Source organism: Peromyscus leucopus, chromosome 1, assembly GCF_004664715.2.
Source record: "Peromyscus leucopus breed LL Stock chromosome 1, UCI_PerLeu_2.1, whole genome shotgun sequence".
Classification (NCBI taxonomy): Eukaryota; Metazoa; Chordata; class Mammalia; order Rodentia; family Cricetidae; genus Peromyscus; species Peromyscus leucopus.
This window is the reverse complement of record NC_051063.1, coordinates 140,944,258-140,959,302: the sequence shown is the minus strand read 5'-3', so window position 1 is coordinate 140,959,302 and position 15,045 is coordinate 140,944,258. Positions and strand designations below refer to the sequence as shown.

Genomic DNA, 15,045 nt, shown 5'->3' with positions numbered 1-15,045 from the left:
CAGTTCCCAGCAAACATGGCATCTCAGCAAACAGCACCTCCCATGGCATTTCAGAAAGTCTTTGGCTCCCGTGAAAGCACGCTAACTGTAGAATTCCTTGTTCTGTCTTCAGACTGAGAGCAGCCATGCTTTTCCTACACAGCCATGGTGGATTTTGATGAAACTTCTGGCATTTAGGAAACGTAGTCCACTCCAAAGGGCCTCAGCACAACCTGGGCTTATCAAGTCTGCTAGTTTCTGACTGTAATGCTTGATAATTCAAATAACTTGAAAAAAAATTGGAAGGCCGGGAATCTGAGCCATATTTTAAATGACTATTGCTGTCACTACAATCATTCACACAAGTGTTCTCATAAACACTGGTGGACATGAGTTGAGTAAGTCACGGTGGGGAAACAGCAATTCCACTTTACAAGGGAGAGGTCATCTTCCTTCCCGAAGCACCCCACCTCTCAGATTGAATAGCTTTCATACAGAAAGATGGCTTTCCTGGTCAGCGGCTGAGAGGAAGGGGGTGCCCCCATAAAGTCCCGGCTTCCTTCCTCAACGGTGTCCAAACAGGATTCGGAGCTTCCGCTCTGGCATAGAGTCTCACTTAATAAATTGTCGGTGTTAAAGTTGAAAGACATAAATACAAAAACAGCATGTCAATTTGCCAAGCTGAAGTGCTTCCAACTCCGTTTTGTTTCAGCCCTCAGTTCTTGTAATGTTATCTTAAAATTTCCATGATTTCTTAAGGGCGAGGGAAGGTCAGTAGGAGAACAAGAAGTATCCATATAAAAATATTTCATAGAAGAGGGAGGTTCTCTCTCTTTTTTTTTTAATTCAGTAAATGATGATTTCCTGTTACTCAATGTCGCTAGCATTGTGTCAGCAAAACTCAGAGTCCACACAGGAACATTAAAGGTATCATCAAAGCCAGAAATACAATGAAATATAGTCATGTTTACTACTTTAATAGCAAATTAAGTTGGAACATAAAAATTTTAAGTTTGATGACTATAAATATAAAAACCCAATTCCTTTCAAAGATATATAAATATCACAATTCTTCTCCTGAATTAGAAATTAAGGAGGAATTTGGCACACCTCTTTCTTCATTTTTTTCATTGAAACTTTATATTTACAGAAATAGCCTTATAAAGTATTTAATTTTTGTTGTTAAGACTATATGAAGTCTATAACTTCATTTTGTAGCTACCAATATGATTTGGTGATATTATTTTACATATGTCTCTTCTTTACTGCTATGTAATATTGAAAATGAAAATCAACTACAATGATTTAAACATGTGGTATCACAGTAAATACTGACACTAAAACAGAAGAGAACATTCTGGAAAATATTTTCCAGTTCTATTGTGGAACTGAACTGTCAACACTTGGATACAGGATTAAAAAGTCAATCTGAAAGGCTATTTGCGTCTGCCCAACTCCCACATGATGGTGTTAGATGAATCCTACCCATGTACATTACACATTTAAGGCTATACTCATGATTTGTAGTGCGTTATAGTGAGAAATAGAATATTATTTCTAACATTAAAATTTTAACAATTTTATTCAATTGGAAAATTAAACACAGTCAAGAGAACATTCAGAAGTGAGACTCTGTGAATTTTTGTCTCTAGGTATGAGAGCTAAAGTCTAGGATAAGGTTTGAAGGCCCTGTCTCCCCAGCCAGAAATAAGCAACAGTTTTTAATTCATGACAGAAAGAGGGGGGTCCCATGTTCATTTATAGAAGTCTTCTGTGCTACCCTCTGGGAAGACTGAGTTTCCATCAAATTAAGGCTCTTAGGTGAAATTACCAGATAACACATTGAACTTCATTTCTGTAAGATAAAATCTTGGAACTGGTTTATTACATAATTTTTTTTGTACTCAACTTTATCAGCAACAAGGATAATATTAGACCATAATTCAAGGCATCTTCACAGGGCAGTATAACACATATATAATCTAATTAGGAATATACATTGCATAACTGGGAACAATGTTCCCATAAACATGAATAGCATCTTTCATAGTTAGAAATACTTCCTTCTGGAATTCCTCCTTAGTTTATAACAGTACTTACCATAACTAGGAGAAAATACCTTTCATAATTAGGAACAGTACCTTTCATATATAAGGAAGGTACTTCGATAACTAGCAATAGTAACTTCCATGATTTAAAAATGGGCATTTCTCTCTACCTTAGATTTCCTTTCAGTTCAGTGTGAGATATAAACCATCTGTTTGGAGCATGGGAAAAAGGTAACTCTGGTAATTATCCAAATATTTTAAAAGCAACAGGAAGTCTCTTACTAAATAATAATTTGAGATTTTGGATTAAAGAAAAAAAATTATGAAAAGTTATGTTGTCAAACCAGTCTTTAGGCACAGTGAAGGAATGGAGGACATCCACGGCCTCACTTCCCCTCGGAAATGTGGCCATGACAGACTCTGGGGCAGGAGAAGTCTCTCCCTGTAGTTGTGCCCCCTCTGCTGAACCCACAAGGCTCCAAGCAACAGTCTCAATGCCAACCTCACCCAGATGGTGCTGGTGAATCTTGGTGGGCCACAATCAAAAGGAGCAGAAAGGAAATGAGAGATAGATGTTTGCCGAGGAAGGAAGAAATGGCAGAAAGGTGGCAGGGAGATGGGAACAGTGAGTGTGATACATAGATAATGATCGATCCACAGGATTAATTAAGATATAAAGTGAGGAAATACACTCATGAATACAGAACGGAGTAGACAGCTGAAGGCGTCCTCTGATCTGACTGAGAGCCAATCCACCTCACAGGCAGGAGCAGGGAGAAAGGGCATGTGACCCTTCTCCCTCTCCTTCTAAGAGGTCACTTACAAAGGCAGGAAGCACCGCCTCCTTCGGGCCCTATAGCCCAAGGTCATGGGCAAAGCAAATACCACTACATGTATATCTATATCTATATCGATATAGATATAGATGTGTGTGTGTACATAATTTTATATGTGTGTGAAAAGTATATATGTGTGTATGTGTGTGTGTGTGTGTATAAAACTGCAAACAAATTAAACTTTAAAATTACCATGTTAAGAAAATCATAATAATCCTTAAACTAACTTTTTTTTTTTTTTTTTTTTTTTTTTGGTTTTTCGAGACAGGGTTTCTCTGTGTAGCTTTGCGCCTCTCCTGGGACTCACCTGGTAGCCCAGGCTGGCCTCGAACTCACAGAGATCCTCCTGGCTCTGCCTCCCGAGTGCTGGGATTAAAGGCGTGCGCCACCATCGCCCAGCCTAAACTAACATTTTTCTACATAAAATAAAATTATCTCTGCTTATTCTTAAGCACTGTAAATATGAAAGGCTTTTAAAAGTTGATAATAAACTTTTGAGTCAGAGGAATACTCTGTTCAATATTTTTTAAAAACAGAACCTGACTGTAACATACTATAGCACATGAGGACACACAGAAAAAAAAAAAATCCCAATTGCATTTTTCCAAACAAGAATTATCTTTATTGTGATTCACCATAAAACTCTTTGATGTAATATGTTACCAATGTTAATCAGGATGGATATGAAGAAATAAAACCATGGGAGAGCTTAAGGAGGAAAGCCATGCATTTAAGATCAAAATCCCAAGTAAAAACTCATATTGATTCCATCACTGTTTGACCTTCAAACTAGAAAAGGCAGAACATTTGGATATAGATTAGCTTCGTGTATCAAATACTATTCTCCACTCCAGATGATGATGAAGAAGATGAAGAAGAAGATGAAGACGAAGAAGGAAGAAGAAGAGGAGGAAGAGAAGGAGGAGGAAGATGAAGAGGAAGAAGAAAGAAGGAGAAAAAGACTGTGGCCACGGCACAGCATTGTACAGCAGCTGAGCCCAGCGGAGGCACAAGCTAAATAACCACCAATAAAACATGACAAGGAGAGACACATGACTTGGCAAGAGGACAATTAGTAATTAGTACACTTTATCTGATGGCATTTCACATTCTTCATGCAGCTTAGAATCAGGTGTGGGTCCAATGATTTGAGTTACAAATAGCAGAAGAGGTGAAGATTTCCAGGAGTCCTGAAGAGAGATCAGCTACTAGGAAGCTGAAGGAGCCTAGAAGCCCCTCCTTGACCCTTGTCACGACAATTACATCTCTCCGAGGCAGTCAAGTCTTGCACCGGAATCAAACCCAGAACTGAACTTGAGAAATGACGTGAAGCCTGGTATACTTAGGGCTTCTCACAGCTACTGTTCCTAAAATAGGAGCTATTTCCACACAGGCTTCACAGAGGATCCTAAGTTATGGGAAAATTTACACACAAAAAGTATCACAAGAAAAAAAATGCACCTGTAGTTTATAATGTAAATTGTTATTTCTGTTGCTTATATAAATAAGATAGTTCATTCATCTTAATGAGTTTCTAAACAGTTAGATACCCATTCTGAGCTTTACCTTGGATTTTACATTTACACTATCAAATGTATTCTTATACACCATGGGTCTGGATAATTTCAGTGTGATCTTTTTTATTTATGATTTCTTTATACTAAACTTTTAATTAAAAAAATTAAAACAGGACTGGCACTGTCTAAGGTAGACCCTAGAGGTAGATAAACTGAGTTCATAATTCTGACTTTGCTTAAGGCTGGCTGGATAACTTCATTTAAATTACCTAGCTCCTCTGTCCTTGTTTCTTAATTCTTAAGATGTAAATAACAATGCTACTTATCTCCGAGGTGAAATACATTAACAACAGTCAGTCACAGTAGGGAGTAAACAGGAATTGTTAAATAGATGGCATATGTTTAATATTATCTATCTCTGATTGACTTAATTTGTATGCACAGAAATTATGCATGTATACATATGCATAGATATATGTGCTAATATATTGGTAATAGCAGGGTCTCATATAGCCTGGACTAGTTAGTGCTCTCCCACCGGTGCTATATCCCCCAACCCCCACAGCTCTTTTTCTTTGACGTTTTGAAATGGGGTCTTCCTAAATTGCTTAGCTTGGCAACTGAGTTCATCCTGTAGCCAAAGAAGGGCTTGAATTTTGCCCTTCTCCTGCCTCAGCCTCCCAAGTAGCTGAGGTTACAGGCCTGTGCCTCCAACCCTGGTTGAAAGTATGTTCTTCTTAATTAGCTCTGATGAATTATGTGTCATAGTCCTTTAAGTTCACCAGTCTCTAGCCCTTGTAGGCCGTGAGGAGTGTTGATAGATACCTGTGAGTACCATGCATTCATTTCTCAAGCTACAGGCCCTTGGTGTAATTGCTGAGTCATGGGAGGTGGCTAATTATAGGGTTTAAACAAGCTTTGCCAGGTTGGTTTCTTGAAATTCTTAAGTGATTTACATTCCCAGTGAAGAAGGTTGTCTTTTTCCTGCAATTTCTTTAGTCCCGAATATATTACCATGGAGAAATAAACAGGTCTCTGGTTCATATGCACTTTTTTGTTTTGTTTTGTTTCCGAAACAGAGTTTCTTGATGAAACAGCACTAGCTGTCCTAGAACTAGCTCTGTAGACCAGGCTGGCCTGGAACTCACAGAGATGCACCTGCCTCTGCCTCCCAAGCTCTGGGACATGCGACACCACTGCTCAGCCTCATACACACTTTTGAAAACAAATGAGACTACTTTATGAAAGCAGACAGACATACTCAGTTCCCATTTCTGATATTCTGTGTCTGTGTGACTATACATACCTACTTTTTTTGTGTGGGCCCTAGCTGCCTCTTTAAAATGGATACCTAGACTATAAATGTACAAGGTGTGTGTATATGACATTCTGAACCATTTTTATCCAACTCACTATTTCCAACAGTATTTTAAGGCACCCCTTTTCTCCATTCGATAATGAAAACTCTTAACCAGATTTGGCAATCCTGCTGCTTAATTAATCATAGTTAAATTAATCATTTAAACTGCTAAAACAAGGTAAAGGAATATGACAGTTGACTGTGTGCAAGGACTAATTGCTCCATTTTCACAAGTTCACTTATCCTCACAATATACATGTAAGAATTAGCTTCATATCAGCAATAAGGAGTCAAAGACAGAGAAGTTAAGTAACTTGCAAAACCTCAGCTATGTTACATGAGAAGCCAGTAGTTCAATCCCTGATCTGCCAACTTGCTGTGGATATTGCTCTATATAAATAAAACACTGGCCAGTGACCAGGCAGGAAGTATAGGTAGGACAAGGAGAGAGGAGAATTGAGGGAACAGGAAGAAGGAAGGGAGACACTGCCAGCCACCGCCAGGACAAGCAGCATGTAAAGATGCCGGTAAGCCACAAGCCACGTGGCAAGGTATAGATTTATTAAAATGGGTTAATTTAAGATATAAGGACAGTTAGCAAGAAGCCTGTCATGGCCATACAGTTTATAAGTAGTACAAGCACCTGAGTGATTATTTTATACGTGGGTTGTGGGACTGTGGGGCTTGGTGGGATCTGGAGAGAAGCTCTCTAGCAACACCAACTTGTCCTACATTCTTAACTACCGAGACCATAACTAGATAGGCCATCTCTGTGCTATGAGGATTTCTCTTTTGGGTTAACTTTTCTTCCAGGTTGACTTACCTTAGACTCAGTAATTAAAGAAAATACGTGCTGGCCACAAACATTTCTTTATAGGCTATCATTCTGTTTTCCTTTGTTTTTTTTTTTTTAATCATTTCACCTTTTTGTTTTTCAATTTAGCATGGTAATTGATGCTGACATCTGAGGATCTTAGGAATTTTCTCTTACTGCTTCGTTTCCATTTGCACATTTAGGACTTCCTTTTAATATTATCAGTTTCTTAACAACTTTTATTGAATTTGTCAATTTGATAAATATATTCAGTGTATTCTGATTATACTAACCTTGTCCTGCCTTACTTTAATCACATCCTTTTTTCTTCCACCCTCCCACTAAATACCTTCGCCACATATGAAAGTGGTTTGGGTTTGGTTTTAATACTCACTGAGTTTCATAAGCATCACATTTGACACAGGTTTGGAAATATCCATTGAAGCATGGTAGGCTTGCCAGTGAATACAACCAAACACAATCACAGCCCATCTCATAATCCATTGGTATCCAATAGTTAAGCATGGAGGGGTAGGAGTACATGGGCCCCTCTCAGATCCCTAATTGACTATTGACAGATCTAGTAGTCTTGTAAAGGCCAATGTAACTGCTGTGAGATTATGACTACATCGTCTATGTCACACGTAGAAGTCAGTATTTCACTGCCCTACTTCCTGTTCTCTGGCTCTCACATTCTTTCTGCTCCCACTTCTGCGATGTCCACTCAGCTTTAATGGAGGTGGCACAAATTACCTATTTAGGACTGTATACCCAGACATCACTTATTCTCAGAACCTTGAGCATCCAGCATCTCTGCACTTACTATATTTCATTGCAAAGAGAAGCTTCTCTTATCATTAAGATCAGAAGTAGCCTTTTCCTGTGGGTTTAATTATATTCTGAAGGCATCCTGATCCCACCAGCTCCAGGACTGGGAATTATGAAATGGGTCTTAAGTACAATCAGAACGTAGTTGGTTACCAACATAACAGTCATGCCACTACTCCAACAGTGAGCACATCTGGCTTGACAGGTTGATATTATAGTCCACAGTGCTCACAGCTGTGTAACACTACTGGTCTGCAGCAGGCTGCATAATGCTTTCTAGAACATGAAGGCTCTGGAGCACCTTGACAGCTTCCAGCTCAGTTCCGACTTGATACATCTTGCAAGGGAAGTGTGTGTGGTCTTCAACAATTAGGTCTGATCAACTAGTTCTGATGTTAACCAAGAGGAAATAAAAAGAGCTTGCATTCTTTTAAGTGTTCAGTGTTTAATTCATCTTGAAATTATTATTGTGCTTAGTGGAATATTTTACCCTAACTCCCTAAGCAGCTAATTTTCCCAGAACCACTTACCAAGTTTTTTTTCCTTTACACAGCGACTTCATGCTTCAGATTTAATGTTAAATGATCCCTAATTAGTGTTCTATCAAGTCCTTCACTAAAGTTCTAGAATATCTTTACAAAGATCTTAGACATCATATCTTGTTTATTTTATTTTAGGCTTTGGTGTTTTTAATTTTCTAATTAATATAGCTATTGCTATTGCTTTCTTAATATGTATCTTACTGACCTTTTATATTCTTTTACTTATTAACTATTTATGTTTACAGATATCTGAAATTATATGATAACACTTTAAAATGTGATTTCTTAGTTAAGATGTACATAATGGTTTTTCCCCATATAATTTTGGATTGGCTGTAGCCGATATTAAAGCTTTATGTTCTCACTAGTTAATTCATAAACTTCAGCCTGTTGAAGTTCCTAAACAATACTGTAGAGAAGGCCCTTTTACTACTTTCATTTTGAAGAGGAAGGCATAGAAAGAATATTGTGGTATTACAGCCATGGTTCTGAGGCTTTGGGCAGACACTGGGACTCATGGTAGGGTAGTCTTCAATTATTGTTATGGTTTAGATATGGAGTGTTCCTACAAAAGGCTCATGATGTAAAGCACTTGTTTTCCAGCTGGTTGAACTATAATGTGAGGTTCTGAATTTCACAATCTAACCAGCAGAAGTAGATAACAGGGAACATCTTTCCTCTGGCTGCTGCCTCCTCCTCCTTTTCCTTCCCATTTGTGTCTTCCTCCCTTCCTCCTCTTCCACAGTGAGACATAGTGAAGAAGCTCTTACCACCACATACACCTACCATCATTCTGTTTTGTTTAAGAGTGCCTGGAGCCAAGAGTCTATGGACTGAAACCTTCAAACCAGTAGCCAAAATAACTACTTTTTCCTTCCTTTGTCTATGTCACATATTTTAGTCACAGTAACAAAAAGGTAACTAATATGATTGCTAATTGATTGGATTATTTTGTCTGTAATCAGGAATGGGAGTAGGCTTTTTTCAAGTACCCCTTCCACATCTAGTGATACTGCTGTGGAACATTCCACCTTTAATATGTCATCGTTATCAATTACACAGTATGCTTTCTAATGTGTTGAGCCTTTCTGATATACAAGAAGAACATAATTTTCTTTTTTCTTAAATTTTTTTCTTGCTGTGACTTATTCATTCTAATCACAAGGAAAAATTTAATACATTTTCCAATTTTCATGTTCTTAATGCATTTAAATGGCATTAGCATTACTCATCTCCTTAGGACTCAAGAAAAACAACTTCAGTAAACAATTGATATGCTATTTTCTTCACAACAAGAGAAGAAAACACACAGAGAAAAGGTTAGAATCTTTTGAAAACTTTTCTAAACTTTCCATAACCAATCATTTTCACTAAGTGGCATATTCACTATCTGATATCCAATTCCTCTAATTATACTTTTAAAAATAATTTTCTTTGCTCCTTTAGCAATGCATTATCCCAGGTGTGGAACTGTCTTATCCTTACAGTTCCTTTGGAGAGAGTAAACATCTTCATAGCATGACTCAAGCCATCTCACGTCTTCTTCTACAGCCATCCCTACTCTCTTGGTCCCTCATCAAGAATCGGTGCTTGTATTCATAATTGCATCTTGTTTACTGTTTCCCATTCTCACTACAATTCTTTTTTTTTAATGCTATAAATGGCTTGTCAATTTCATAAGTATTTTTGAAGGGTGTACTCGTGCCTGGATTTATCATATCCACAGCACCACTGTTTGCATATACTCTTTCACATTTTGTGTTTTATTTCCTTTTGCCTCAGTGCTGGTAGATAACTCGTAACTTTTCATATGTTAGGCAAGTATTCTGTCACTGAGCTACACTGCTCAACCTACTTCGAGGGTGGTGTCTTTCTTTATCAATTCCTTTCCAGTTTTCTTAGTCTTATTCAGTTTTGTTGAGTTTTCTAAATGATATGCAACCTTTAGGTTTAATTACTAAACCAATCAAGTTAAAATTATACTTTCAGCCCGTATGCATAGGTTTATGTAGTGTTATGTAGTGTTGTTTCCAGTTTTAAGCACCCTCTAACTGCAGTCTTGGAGTGTGCATTGATTAATTTAGAGTTGCTTTTTTTTTTCTTTTGGAGCCAAGTAGTTTGATAGTTCTTTCTTTCTTCTTTGCTAACATATAAAAAGGAGATTTTGGTTCTCTGACCATAGTGCAATTTCTGTCTTTTTGAACTCTACTGAGGTATCCTGAACAAGTCAACAGTATTTGAACATGTTCAGTGGGCATTGAAGCACGATGTTTTTCTAGTGTCTTGCAGACATAGACACCTATCACATGGATTTTTTTATTGTCTAAAGTTTGAGAATTACACCTTTAATGTGTCTAAAGGTTATCTAGTAATCAGCTGATAGATGAAAAGAAGATTCCAGATGCTCCTGCTCAGAACTCTTATGCTCAAAAGCAGCATGCAGGGTGCCTGCTACAGACAGCCTTACAGGATTGAAGCTTTACGAACCATGAAGCATTGTTTTATTCTGTTTGTGTTTGGAGCTTCCATGTTCATTCTGCTTCATTGTTCAGTGCTGACAATGATGGGACATCAAATTCCCACTAAGCTGTAATCCTAATCCATGATATACTTTTAAGTATTTAAAGCTCAATAGATGATATACATTTTTATTCTAATCTTGCAAATTTAAAAATATTTTTGCTCCAAAATAAAATCTGAAATCTTCCCACATGCAGAGCTGTGTTTTGTATAATCTGAGTGATAATTCATCCAGTTTTGAACTCTTACAACAATGAATTATACATCATCTATCTGACATGTATGTTATTACATCTATACATTATATGCTCCTGCTTTATATCACCACATTTGAGATGTCTCAAAGCAGGAGCAAGTAAGATTTTACTTTGACTTAATGTATAAGATATTTACTATTTAATAGAAAAAAATCAATGTATTCACGATCTGCCATTCTGTGTGATGTGCTCAACCTTGTACTCACCAGCTTCTTGTTTTAGGAGATTGAGAAATGCCCATTAGGCATTCTCACTTCCTCAGCCTGACTGACTTGACCCAATGCATTCACTGGCCATGCTGCATATGGCTCATGAAAACCCCAGAATGTTAACAGTGCCCTGGTCCTGGGCAGAGCAGAGCTAATTGACTTTTCACCTTATTTCAATTAACATGTATGCTTGGAGAAGGGGATAAGAAGAATGGAACGTTTGTGCTAAAAGATGAAAATATATATATTTGGAGAAATGGGCTAGTGGTTAAGACCATGCATTGCTCTTCCAGAAGATCCACGTTTGGTTCCCAGAATCCAAGTCAGGTGGCCACAATTAATCCTACACCTTTAGCATCTGGGTACTTGAACTCACGTGCACATACTCTGCTCTGATATACACACATACATAAGAAAATAACCTCTATCACCCTACATTGGAATTCAAGTCTTCTTTATATCTATCCAATAATCTCCCAGTGATGCATTCTTTTCTCCATTTTATTTACCCCCTACTCCAAGACTGAACATGTTGGTTCATGGACCAAATCTACACTCCAAAGCCAAATCCTGGCAACATGTCACTTCTAATTTTTATATTGATCATAAACTTGTTAATGAAATCCTAATTTTCACTATTATTTACTTTAGCGGCTAAAAATCTCCATCTTAATCTTAAAACAAACAAACAAAAACCATGACTGCCCATGTATCTTACTTCATGTAGCCCCATTACAGGGGCTTGCATGCAATTAAATATTGCAAAGAATACTTAATTGAAAATGCAAGTGGAGATTTGTATGGTATTTATTTGGTACAACTAATTACAGAAAATTTGTCCCATAAAGCTATTTAAGTGAAGCTGTTAGGGATACAGCTCCGCACAGCACATATACATGTTTCATTAAAACACTGCAGCTCCATAAGACAGCATGGATGCCATATTTCTGGTCATAGGTTGTTTTGCCCTTAAGGGTTGCACTTGCATATGAAGATGAGTCAAATTTGTTCCAAAATACATTTCATTGAGCTGAGATAGTTATTTTCATTTGGGTTTATTAGAAAATAATAAAAGTATGCCTTTTATTATTAGAAAATGATAAAGGAGTCAATATGTAATTAACGAACTTAGGCACTCCTGTGTTCAGTGCATAACGTTTAGATTTGCAATAGCCTCTTGGTGGGTTTTTCCTTTTATGAATATATGGTGACCTTCCCTAGCTCTTCTAACTAGTTCTGTCTGAAGTCTGTTTTGTCAAATACTAAGATGGCTGCACCTGATTGCTTCCGCACAGATTGAGCAACTAAAGCAACTTGTGTTCTTCTTAAATTGGCCCAGTAGATGATTTTAGAGAGCAACTACATTTGAAAAAGAAAGTCTAAGCTAGAGGAGAGGCTGGCCTGGTGTTGAGAGCACTGAGTCCACGTAAATGGAAGATATAAATAGTAAATAAACCTCATTGCTAGGAGATAGTGTTAATGGCCCCAAATATTTTAAAGCTGAAAAGTGTTTACTGTCATCCATTGCGTTACTATGATACCGATGAGAGGATTAGAAAGGAAAAAGAAAAGGATCCAGTATTAGATGTCAAATTATGATGCATTCTAACAATTATTTGAAATGATCTTGGTTGTATTTGAGTAAAGAATTTTGCATATCTATGTGTCCAGTTTATTAACTACTATGCTTTTTTATTGAAATATTTTTTTCAAACAATATATTTGGTAATGTTTTCCTCTCCTCCAATTCCTCCTAGATACTCTACACCTTCCCACGCACCTGAGTGCTACTTCTCTCTTTCTTTCAAAAAACAAACAACAGGCCAGGTGGCGGTGGCACATGCCTTTAATCCTAGAACACAGGAGGCAGAGGCAGGAAGATCTCTGTGAGTTCAAGGCCAGCCTGGTCTACAGAGTGAGTTCCAGGAAAGGTGCCAAAGCTACACAGAGAAACCCTGTCTCAAAAAATCAAAACAAACAAACAAACAACACCCCCAAAATAAAAAACACAAAAGGCCACATAAACACACACACACACACACACACACACACACACACACACACACACAAATCAAGATAAACAAAAGATCAATAAGACAAAAAATGCAAAATGAAATAAAACTACCAAAACATCATTGAGTTGTTTTGTGTTATCTAACTACTCCTGGGACTGGGACCTGCCCTAGAGTATGGTTACCACCCAGTGACACTCCATTGGACAAAACTGATTTCACCTTTGCCAGCAGGTATCAATTGCAAAAAAGCTTCTTGGTTAGGGACTGGATCCTCGGCCCACTTCCTCTCCTCACTGCTGGCCTTGAACTTGTGTAGACCTTATGCATGTTGCCACAGTTATGTGAGTTATTATGTGTATCAGTCACATTGTACCTGGAAGAAACTATCCCATTGTATAAATATAGCACATTTTCATTATCCAATCATCTTTTGGACATCTAGGCTGTTTCCAATATCTGGCTATTATTATTAATAGAACAGCAATGAACATGATTGAGCAAGTGTCCCTAAAGTATAATGTAGAGACCTTTGGGTATTTGCCCAAGAGTAGTATAACTGGATCTTGAAGTAAATCTATTCCCAGCTTCCTAAGAAACTGTCACATTGATTTCCATAGTGGCTGTACAAGTTTGCACTCCCATCAGCCATGGATGAGTGTTCTACACGCCACCATTCAGTTTGAACAGAACCATTTGTTGGAGGTGCTGTCTTTTCCCAAGTGTGATTTTTGGGGCTTCTTTGTAAAAAGTCAGGTATCTATAATATGTTGACTCATGTCTATATCTCCAATTTAATTATGCTTATCAGTGTCTTTGTTATGCCAATACCATGCTGGTTTTATTACTATAGTTCTATAGTACAACTTGAAATATAGGATTGTAATACCTCTAGCAGTGCTTATCATTGAGGATTGTTTGAGCTATCCTGTTTGTGTGCATGTGTTTCTATATGAGGTCGAAAATTGGTTTTTCAACCTCTGTGAAGAATTGTGCTAAAATTTTGGTGGAGATTGTATCAAATCTGTAGATTTCTTTTAGTAGGATGACTTTTTCACACTATTACTCCTACCCATCCATGAGCATGGAAACATCTATCTTCTGGTGTCATTTTCATTTTCTTTTTTCAATGCCTTAAAGTTTAAAATTATACAAGTCTTTCTCTTGCTTGGTTGGAGTTATTTTAAGATTTTTGAGATATATATCAGTTGAGACTTGATTTATGTCCTAGTATGTGGCTCCATGAGCTTCCAAGAAGAAATTATATTATTTAGTGTTTGAGTGGAATGTTCTGTTGATATCTGCTAGGTCCACCTGCTTTATGAAATTATTTAACTCTAGCATTTTTCTGTTTAATATTCTCTGGATAACCTGTCTATCAGTAAAAGTAGGGTATTAAAGCCACCCACCATGGTTGTGTGAGGGTCAATGTGAAACTTTAGCTATAGCAGTGTTTCTTTTATGAACTTGAATAGCCTATGTTTCATGAATAAATGCTTAGAATTATAACATCCTCCTGATGTATTTTTTTCTTTTATGAGTATTTAATGTTCTTCCCTAGCTCTTTTGATTAGTTTTGGCTTGAAGTCTATTTTGTCATATATTATGATGGCTATACCTGCTTTCTTCCTGGACCCATTTGCTCGGAATATCTTTTCCTATCCCTTTACCCCGAGGTGAGATTTATCCTTGATGGTGATGTGTGTTTCTTGGATGCAGCAGAAGGATGGATTCTATTTTCTAATGTTAGTCTTTGTCTTTTTATTGATGAAATTGAGACCATTAATATTAATAGAGAGTTTTCACTGAGCTATTTTTATTGATTCCAGTTAGTTTATTGTTACATTGTGGGTTTTTTCCCACTCTTTTGATTTGCTGTCATGGATTTATTTATTCCTTGTATCTTCTTGGGTATAGTTAATCTATTAAGACTCAAGTTTTCCTACTAGGGGCTTCTGTGGAGCTGGATTGGTAGATAGAAATTGCTTAAATTTGGTTTTATTATGACATTTTTTTCACTTTTTCCCCCTCCATCTGAATGTGATTGATGGTTTTTCTGGGTACCACCATCTGGGCTGGCATCTGTGGGCTCTCAGTTTGTAGAACATCTGTCCAGGCACTTC

At 37.3% G+C, this 15,045-nt stretch overlaps 1 protein-coding gene across 4 annotated transcripts in view; it reads right to left on the bottom strand.

Moving 5' to 3' along the window:
• Mctp2 (multiple C2 and transmembrane domain containing 2) overlaps positions 1 to 15,045 on the bottom strand; it is a 279,955-nt gene that overhangs the window by 83,570 nt on the left and 181,340 nt on the right. The gene's annotated exons all lie outside the window — the stretch shown is intronic.